General features: G+C 40.7%; 1 protein-coding gene across 1 annotated transcript in view; it reads left to right on the forward strand.

Moving 5' to 3' along the window:
* The window catches only part of LOC139753925 (probable glutamate receptor), a 311,686-nt gene that overhangs the window by 274,497 nt on the left and 27,189 nt on the right, over window positions 1-10,000 (forward strand). The gene's annotated exons all lie outside the window — the stretch shown is intronic.

Here is a 10,000-nt window from a genome sequence, read left to right on the forward strand (position 1 = left end):
GTATGAGAGGGACTAGGAAATGAGTTTGTTGTTAGCCGATGATGCAGCTTTGGTAGCTGATTCAAGTGCGAAACTGCAGAAGTTGGTGACTGAGTTATGAAGAGTATATGAAGGTTGCGAGTAAATGTGAATAAGAGCAAGGTTATTAGGTTCAAGAGGGTTGAAGGAGGAGGTAATTGGGATGTAAATCTGATTGGAAAATAGCTGGAGGAAATAAAGTGTTTTAGATGTATGAGAGTGGACTAAGCAGCGAATGGAACTATGGAAGGAGAAGTGAGTCATATTGTGGGGGAGGTGGCAAAAATGGGTGTTTTTGAAGGAATAGTTGTGCCAACAATGTTATATGGTTGCGAAGCATAGGCTATAGATAGGGTTGTGCGGAGTAAGGTAGATATGTTAGAAATGAAATGTTTCAGGAAAATATGTGGTGTGAGGTGGTTTGATCGAATAAATAATGAAATGGTAAGAGACATGAGTGGATTTGAAAAGAGTGTGGTTGAATGAGAAGTAGAGGGTTGTTGAAATGGTTAGGACATAGAGAGAGAATGAGCTCAGAAAGACTAATAAATAGGATGAATGTGTTAGAGGGAAAAAGGAGAAGCGGGAGGCCAAATTATAGGTGGAAGGAAGGAGTGAAAAAAAAAAAAAATTGAGCGATCGGGGCCTAAACATCAAGAGGGTGAAAGGAGTGCAAGGAATGGAGTGAATTGGAAAGATGTGGTATACCTTGTCGACATGTTGTCACTGGTCTGATTTAGGGCACATGCAGAGTCTGGGGTAAACCTTGGAATGTTTTTTGGGGCCTGGATGTAGATAGGAAGCTGTGGTTTCAGTGGATTACTCATGACCACTAGAGATTGAATGTGAAAGAACATGGCTTCGTTTTTGTAATTTTCTGGCCCTAACTTGCAGAAGAAGGGGCAACGATGCTCTTTTCTGTGGGAAGGGTTAGCACCAGGAATATATGAAGGAAAGCAATTATGAATATGAATATGTTTACATATGTATATGCTTGCGTATGTCTATGTATATGCTGACAAATATATGTATGTATATGTGCACGTATGGGCAAGTATGAAGTCTGTTGTAGATGAGAGGGCTTGGGAATTGAGTCAGTTGTTGTTAGGTGATGATACAACGCTGGTGACTGACTCGGGTGAGAAACTGCAGAAGCTGGAGACTGAGTTTGGTAAAGTGTGTGAAAGAAGAAAGCTGAGAGGAAATGTCAATAAGAGCAAGGTTATTAGGTACAATATGGTTGAGGGACAAGTGAATTGGGAGGTGAGTTTAAATGGGGAAGAACTGGAGGAAGTGAAGTGTTTTAGATATCTGGGAGTGGATTTGGCAGCTGGTGGAACCATGGAATCGGAAGGGAGTCACAGGGTAGGGGAGGAGGCGAAGGTTCTGGAAGCAATGAATAATGTGTGGAAGGCAAGAACGTTATCTTGGAGAGCAAAAATGGGTATGTTTGAGGGAATAGTCGTTCCAACAATGTTATATGGTTGTGAGGCATGAGCTATAGATAGGATTGTGCGGAGGAGAGTGGATGTGTTGGAAATGAGATTTTTGAGGACAATATGTGGTGTGAGGTGGTTTGATCGAGTAAGTAATGAAAGGGTGAGAGAGACGTGTGGTAATAAAAAGTGTGGTTGAGAGAGCAGAAAAGTGTTTTTGAAATGGTTTGGTCATATGGAGAGAATGATTGACGAAAGATTGACAAAGAGGATATATGTGTCACAGGTGGAGGGAACGAGGAGAAGTGGGAGACCAAATTGGAGGTGGAAGGATGGAGTGAAAAAAATTTTGAGCGATCGGGGCCTGAATATGCAAAAGGGTGAAACGCGCAAGGAATAGAGTGAATTGGAACGATGTGGTATAACGGGGTCGACGTGCTGTCAATGGATTGACCCAGGGCATGTCAAGCGTATAGGGCAAACCATAGAAACTTCTGTGGGGCCTGGATGTAGAAAAGGAGCTGTAGTTTCGGTGCATTGTACATGACAGCCAGAGACTGAGTGTGAAGGAATGTGGCCTTTTTCGTCTTTTCTTAGCGCTTCCTCGCGCACATGAGGGGGGAGAGGGGTTGTCATTTGATGTATGGCGGGGTGGCGACGAGAAGGTATGAAGGCAGCAAGTATGAATTATGTACATGTGTATATATGTATATGTCTGTGTATGTATATATGTGTATATGTCTGCGTATCTATACATATGTATACGTTAAAATGTGTAGGTATATATATGTGCGTGTGTGGACGTGTATATATATACATGTGCATGTGGGTGGGTTGGGCCAGTCTTTCGTCTGTTCCCTTGCGCTACCTCTCTAACGCGGGAGACAGCGACAAAGTATAATAAAAAATATATATATATATATATATATATATATATATATATATATATATATATATACACACACACACACACACACACACACACACACATATATATATATATATATATATATATATATATATATATATATATATATATATATATATATATATATATATATATATATATATATATATATATATATATATATATATATATATATATATATATATATATATATGCATATATATGTAATATATATATATATATATATATATATATATATATATATATATATATATATATATATATATATATATATATATATATATATATATATCTATATTTTTTTTTCTATTCTTCTTTTTCTATTTTGCTTTGTCGCTGTCTCCCGCGTTTAGGAGGTAGCGCAAGGAAACAGACGAAAGAAATGTCCCAGCCCACCCCCATACACATGTATATACATACACGTACCCACACGGAAATATACATACCCATACATCTCAATGTACACATAGATATACACACACAGACATACATATATACACAGGTACATAATTCACACTGTCTGCCTTTATCTATTTCCATCGGCACCTCGCCACACATGGAATAACATCCCCCTCCCCCCTCATGTGTGCGAGTTAGCGCTAGGAAAAGACAACAAAGGCCCCATTCGTTCACACTCAGTCTCTAGCTGTCATGTAATGATGCCCGAAACCACAGCTCCCTTTCCACATCCACGCCACACAGAACTTTCCATGATTTACCCCAGACGCTTCACATGCCCTGATTCAATTCACAGACAGCACGTCGACCCCGTTATACCACAGCGATCCAGTTCACTCTAATCCTTGCCCGCCTTTCACCCTCTCCACCTCCAATTTGGTCTCCCACTTCTCCTCGTTCCCTCCACCTCCGACACATATATCCTCTTGGTCAATCTTTCCTCACAAATTCTCTCCATGTACCCAAACCATTTCAAAACATCCTCTTCTGCTCTCTCAACCACGCTCTTTTTATTTCCACACATCTCTCTTACCCTTATATCACTTACTAGATCAAACCATCTCACACGACATATTGTCCTCAAACATCTCATTTCCAGCACATCCACCCTCCTGCGCACAACTCTATCCATAGCCCACGCCTCCCAACCATACAACATTGTCGGAACAACCATTCCTTCAAACGTAGCCATTTTGGCTTTCCGAGATAATGTTCTCGACTTCCAAACATTCTTCAAGGCTCCCAGGATTATCGCCCCATCCCCCACCCTATGATTCACTTCTGCTTCCATGGTTCCATCCGCTGCTAGATCCACTCCCAGATATCTAAAACACTTCTCCATTCAAACTAATAACGTTGCTCTTTTTCACATTTACTCTTAACTTTCTTCTTTCGCACACTTTCCCAAACTCAGTCACCAGCTTCTGCAGTTTCTCACATGAATCAGCCACCAGCGCTGTATCATCAGCGAACAATATATATATATATATATATATATATATATATATATATATATATATATATATATATATATATTTTTTTTTTTTTTTCATACTTTGTCGCTGTCTCCCGCGTTTGCGAGGTAGCGCAAGGAAACAGACGAAAGAAATGGCCCAACCCACCCCCATACACATGTATATACATACGTCCACACACGCAAATATACATACCTACACAGCTTTCCATGGTTTACCCCAGACGCTTCACATGCCTTGATTCAATCCACTGACAGCACGTCAACCCCGGTATACCACATCGCTCCAATTCACTCTATTCCTTGCCCTCCTTTCACCCTCCTGCATGTTCAGGCCCCGATCACACAAAATCTTTTTCACTCCATCTTTCCACCTCCAATTTGTTCTCCCTCTTCTCCTTGCTCCCTCCACCTCCGACACATATATCCTCTTGGTCAATCTTTCCTCAAACATCCTCTCCATGTGCCCAAACCACTTCAAAACACCCTCCTCTGCTCTCTCAACCACGCTCTTTTTATTTCCACACATCTCTCTTACCCTTACGTTACTCACTCGATCAAACCACCTCAAACCACACATTGTCCTCAAACATCTCATTTCCAGCACATCCACCCTCCTGCGCACAACTCTATCCATAGCCCACGCCTCGCAACCATTTAACATTGTTTGAACCACTATTCCTTCAAACATACCCATTTTTGCTTTCCGAGATAATGTTCTCGACTTCCACACATTCTTCAAGGCTCCCAGGATTTTCGCCCCCTCCCCCACCCTATGATTCACTTCCGTTTCCATGGTTCCATCCGCTGCCAGATCCACTCCCAGATATCTAAAACACTTTACTTCCTCCAATTTTTCTCCATTTAAACTTACCTCCCAATTGACTTGACCCTCAACCCTATTGTACCTAATAACCTTGCTCTTATTCACATTTAATATTAACTTTCTTCTTTCACACACTTTACCAAACTCAGTCACCAGCTTCTGCAGTTTGTCACATGAATCAGCCACCAGCGCTGTATCATCAGCGAACAACAACTGACTCACTTCACAAGGTCTCTCATCCACAACAGACTTCATTCCTGCCCCTCTTTCCAAAACTCTTGCATTCACCTCCCTAACAAACCCATCCATAAACAAATTAAACAACCATGGAGACATCACATACCCCTGCCGCAAACCTACATTCACTGAGAACCAATGACTTTCCTCTCTTCCTACACGTACACATGCCTTACATCCTCGATAAAAACTTCTCACTGATTCTAACAACTTGCCTCCCACACCATATATTCTTAATACCTTCCACAGAACATCTCTATCAACTCTATTATATACCTTCTCCAGATCCATAAATGCTACATACAAATCCATTTGCTTTTCTAAGTATTTCTCACATACATTCTTCAAAGCAAACACCTGATCCACACATCCTCTACCACTTCTGAAACCACACTGCTCTTCCCCAATCTGATGCTCTGTACATGCCTTCACCCTCTCAATCAATACCCTCCCATATAATTTACCAGGAATACTCAACAAGCTTATACCTCTGTAATTTGAGCACTCACTCTTATCCCCTTTGCCTTTGTACAATGGCACTATGCATGCATTCCGCCAATCCTCAGGCACCTCAACATTAGTCATACATACATTAAATAACCTTACCAACCAGTTAACAATACAGTCACCCCTTTTTTGATAAATTCCACTGCAATACCACCCAAACCTGCTGCCTTGCCGGCTTTCATCTTCCGCAAAGCTTTATATATATATATATATGTTTGTTTGTGTGTGTGTGTGTGTGTGTGTGTGTGTGTGTGTGTGTGTGTGTGTGTGTGTGTGTGTGCGTGGATGGGGTATTATTTGTTCAATGTTATTTGGTTGCGAGGAATATCCTGTAGATTGGGTTGTGCGGGGCAGGGTGGATGTGTTGGAAATGAAATGTTTGAGAACAATATGTGGTGTGAGACGGTTCAATCGAGTAAGTAAGGGTGTGTTGAAATGGTTTGGTCACATGGAGAGAATGAGTGAGGAAAGATTCACAAAGATGATATATGTGTGTCAGAGGTGGAGGGTACGAGGAGAAATGGGAGACTAAATTGGAGGTGGAAAGATCAGGTGAAAGAGATTGTGAGGGACCGGGCCTGAACATACAGGTGCGTGAAAAGCGTGCAAGGAATAGTAAATCGGAATGAAGTGGTATACCGGGATCGATGTGATGTCTATGGATTGAAACAGAGCATATGACCCGTCTGGGGTAAACCATGGAAAGTTTTTTGGAGCCAAAATTTGGAAAAGGAGCTGTGGTTTTGGTCCATTACACATAACAGCTATAGTGGGAAGGAATGAGGACTTTTTTGGTCTTTTCCTGAGGTAAACTTGTTTTCTGTGGGAGAGGGATGGTATTTCATGTGTGGCGGGGTGTCAACGGGAAGGTATGAAGGCAGAAAGTATGAATATGTACATGTGTATATATGCATATGTTTATGTATGTATATATATGTATACGTTGAATTGTATAGGTATGTATACGTGAATGTTTGGGCGTTTACATATATACATGTGCATGTGGGTGGGATGGGTCGCTCTTTCGTTTGTTTCCTTACGCTAACTCGCTAACACGGGAGACGGCGACTATGTAAGATAAAAAGAACAATAAAAATAAGTAGATATAGGTTTTTAGCGATGGGTGATTTGATTGGAAAAGTGAGTAATGCGGCAGTTGCGGGAATAATTGGTGTACATGGGGTGTACAGTGTTGTAAATGGAAATGGTGAAGAGCTTGTAGATTTGTCTGCTGAAAAATGACTGGTGATTGGGAATACCTAGTTAAGAAGAGAGGTACACATAAGTATACGTATCTAAGTAAAAGAGATAGCCAGAGAGCGTTATTGGATTACATGTTAATTAATAGGCGCATGAAAGAGAGACTTTTTGGATGTTAACGTGCTGAGAGGTGCAACTAGAAGTATGTCTGATCATTATCTTGTAGAGGCAAAGGTGAAGATTTGTAGAGGTTTTCAGAAAAGAAGAGAGAATGTTGGGGTGAAGGGAATAGTGAGAGTAGGTGAGCTTGGGAAGGACACTTGTGTGAGGAAGTACCTAGAGAGTTTGAGTTTAGAATGGAAAAAGGTGGGAGCAAAAGACGGGAGTGGGGGAGGAATGGAATGTATTTAGGGAAGCAGTGATGGTTTGAACAAAAGATGCTTGTGGCATGAGAAGCGTGGGAGTTGCGCAGATTAGAAAGGATAGTGAGTGATGGGATGTAGAGGTAACATTATTAGAGAAAGAGAAGAGAGAGGCATTTGGACGATTTTTGCAGGGAAATAGAGCAAATGACTGGGAGAGGCAAAGGGTCAAAAAAAAGTTGCAAGATATGAAAAAGAGGGCAAATGGGAGTTGGGTTGAGAGAGTATCATTAAATTTCATCGAGAATAAAAAGAACATCGGTGAAGGGGGCTAATGGGGAGGTAATAACCAGTAGTCGTGACGTGAGAGGGAGATGGAATGAGTATTTTGAACGGTAGTTGAATGTGTTAGATGATAGAGTGGCAGATATAAGGTGTTTTGGTCGAAGTGTTGTGCGAAGTGAGAGGGTCTGAGAGAATGATTTGGTAAACAGAGAAGAGGTACAGTAAGCTTTGCGGAAGATGAAAGCCGGCAAGGCGGCGGGTTTGGATGTTATTGCAGTGCAATTTGTTAAAAAAAAGGGGGTGACTGTGTCGTTGAATGGTTGGTGAGGATATTCAGCGTATGTATGGCTCATGGTGAAGTACATGAGCATTTCCGGAATGCATGCATAGTGCCATAATACAAAGGCAAACGGGATAAGGGTGAGTGCTAAAATTACAGAGGCATAAGTTTGTTGAGTATTCCTGGGAAATTATATGGGAGGGTATTGATTGAGAGGATGAAGGCATGTACAGAGCACCAGAATGGGGAAGAGCAGTGTGGTTTCAGAAGTGGTAGAGAATATGTGGATCAGATGTTTGCTCTGAAGAATGTATGTAAAAATACTTGGAAAAACAAATGTTTTTGTATGTAGCATTTATGGATCTGGAGAAGGCATATGATAGAGTTGATAGAGATCCTCTGTGGAAGGTACTAAAAGTATATGGTGTAGGAGGTAAATTGGCAGAAGCAGGGAAAAGGTTTCATCGAGGATGTAAGACACGTGTAAGAATAGGAAGAAAGAAAAGTGATTGTTTCCCAGTGAAGGTCGGTTTGCAGCAGCGGTGCGTGATGTCTCCATGGTTATTTAATTTATCTATGGATGGGGTTGTTAGAGAGGTGATTGCAAGAGTTTTGGAGAGAGGGGCAAGTATGCAGTCTGTTGTGGATGAGAGGGCTTGGGAAGAGAGTCAGTTGTTGTTCGCTGATGATACAGTGCTGGTGGTTTATTTGGGTGAGAAACTGCAGAAGTTGGTCACTGAGTTTGGTAAAGTGTGTGAAAGAAGAAAGCTGAGAGTAAATGTGAATAAGAGCAAGGTTAATAGGTACAGTAAGGTTGAGGGACAAGTCAAATGAAAGGTAAGTTTGAATGGAGGAAAACTGAAGGAAGTGAAGTGTTTTAGATATCTGGAAGTGGATTTGGCAGCGGATGGAACTATGGGAGGGCAAGTGAGTCACAGGGGTAGGGAAGGGGGCGAAGGTTCTGGAAGTGTTGAAAAAATGTGTGGAAGGCAAGAAGATTAACTCGGAAAGCGAAAATGGGTATGTTTGATGGAATAGTTATTAAAACAATGTTATATTTTTGCGAGGCGTGGGCTATAAATAGGGTTGTGTGGAGCAGGGTGGATGTGTTGTAAATGAGATGTTTCAGGATAATATGTCGTATGATGTGGTTTGATCGTGTAAGTAATGAAAGGGTAAGAGAGATGTGTGATAATGAAAGGAATGTGATTGAGAGAGCAGAAGAGGATGTATTGAAATGGTTAGGTTAAGTTAGGCTAGGTTAGGTTAGGTTAGGTTGGGTTAGGTTAGGTTAAGTTAGGTTAGGTTAGATTAGGTTAGGCTAGGTTAGTTGAGCCCAAACCTCCCACTGACACCAAGAATCTTTTAGTTCTCCCTTTTAATAATGATTTCACTTAACTTCCCATGTTGCTTAAATCCTTTCATGTAAATGTTGCCTTCAGCAACAATAACACTATAAAGAATATGTTAATCTTGAATTCACCAGAAAATTCTCTTGGCTCCTTCTATAAAAAGCCATGTGAAAATTGTAATAAATTTTATGTTGGTCAGACTGGTAAGGATCTTTCTGTTCGACTTAAGCAACATATATATAGTATAAGAAAAGGACAAGAATGAATTGTCTTGTTTAATCATGTTAAAAACTATGATCGTTGAATTGACTGGAGTAATATCATCTCAGTTATCAACTCTAACTCTATTACCACGAGAAATATCATTGAATCATCTATGATTAGATATAAAAGGAATTATAATCCTAATATTAGTGATGGTCTATGCAAATTAGATAACTATATTGTTGATGAAATTTGTGAAATGATTAGTTTGTGAACGCTCGTTGTATGTCTTGGACAATCGCAAGTTTACCAAATGGCATCCTAGCTTCGTCTCTTTGATGTATATCAACTGACTTATATTTCTTGTGTCTCCCCTGATGATGTGATTATTACACGAAAGTGCACTTGGGAACATATCGTGTTACATTTTCCCCGTGGACTCATAGGAAGTGTTTTAGATATCTGGGAGTGGATTTTGCAGCGGATGGAACGATGGAAGCGTAAGTGAATCATAGGATGGGGGAAGGGATGAAAGTTCTGGAAACGTTGAAGAATGTGTGGAAGTCGAGAACGTTATCTTGGAAAGCATAAATGGGTGGGTTAGAAGGAATAGAAGTTCCAACAATGTTATATGGTTGCGAGGCGTGTACTATAGATAGATTTGTGCGGAGGACGGTGGATGTGCTGGAAATGAGATGTTTGAAGACAATATGTGGTGTGTAGTGGTTTGATCGAATGAGTAATGAAAGGGTAAGAGAGATGTGTGGTAATTAAAAGAGTGTGGTTGAGAGAGCAGAAGAGGGTGTTTTCAAATGGTTTTGTCACATGGAGAGAATGAGTGAGGAAAGATTGACCAAGAGGATATATGTGTCGGAGGTGGAGCGAACGAGAAGTGTGAGACCAAATTGGAGGTGGAAAGATGGAGTGAAAAAG

Source organism: Panulirus ornatus, chromosome 16, assembly GCF_036320965.1.
Source record: "Panulirus ornatus isolate Po-2019 chromosome 16, ASM3632096v1, whole genome shotgun sequence".
Classification (NCBI taxonomy): Eukaryota; Metazoa; Arthropoda; class Malacostraca; order Decapoda; family Palinuridae; genus Panulirus; species Panulirus ornatus.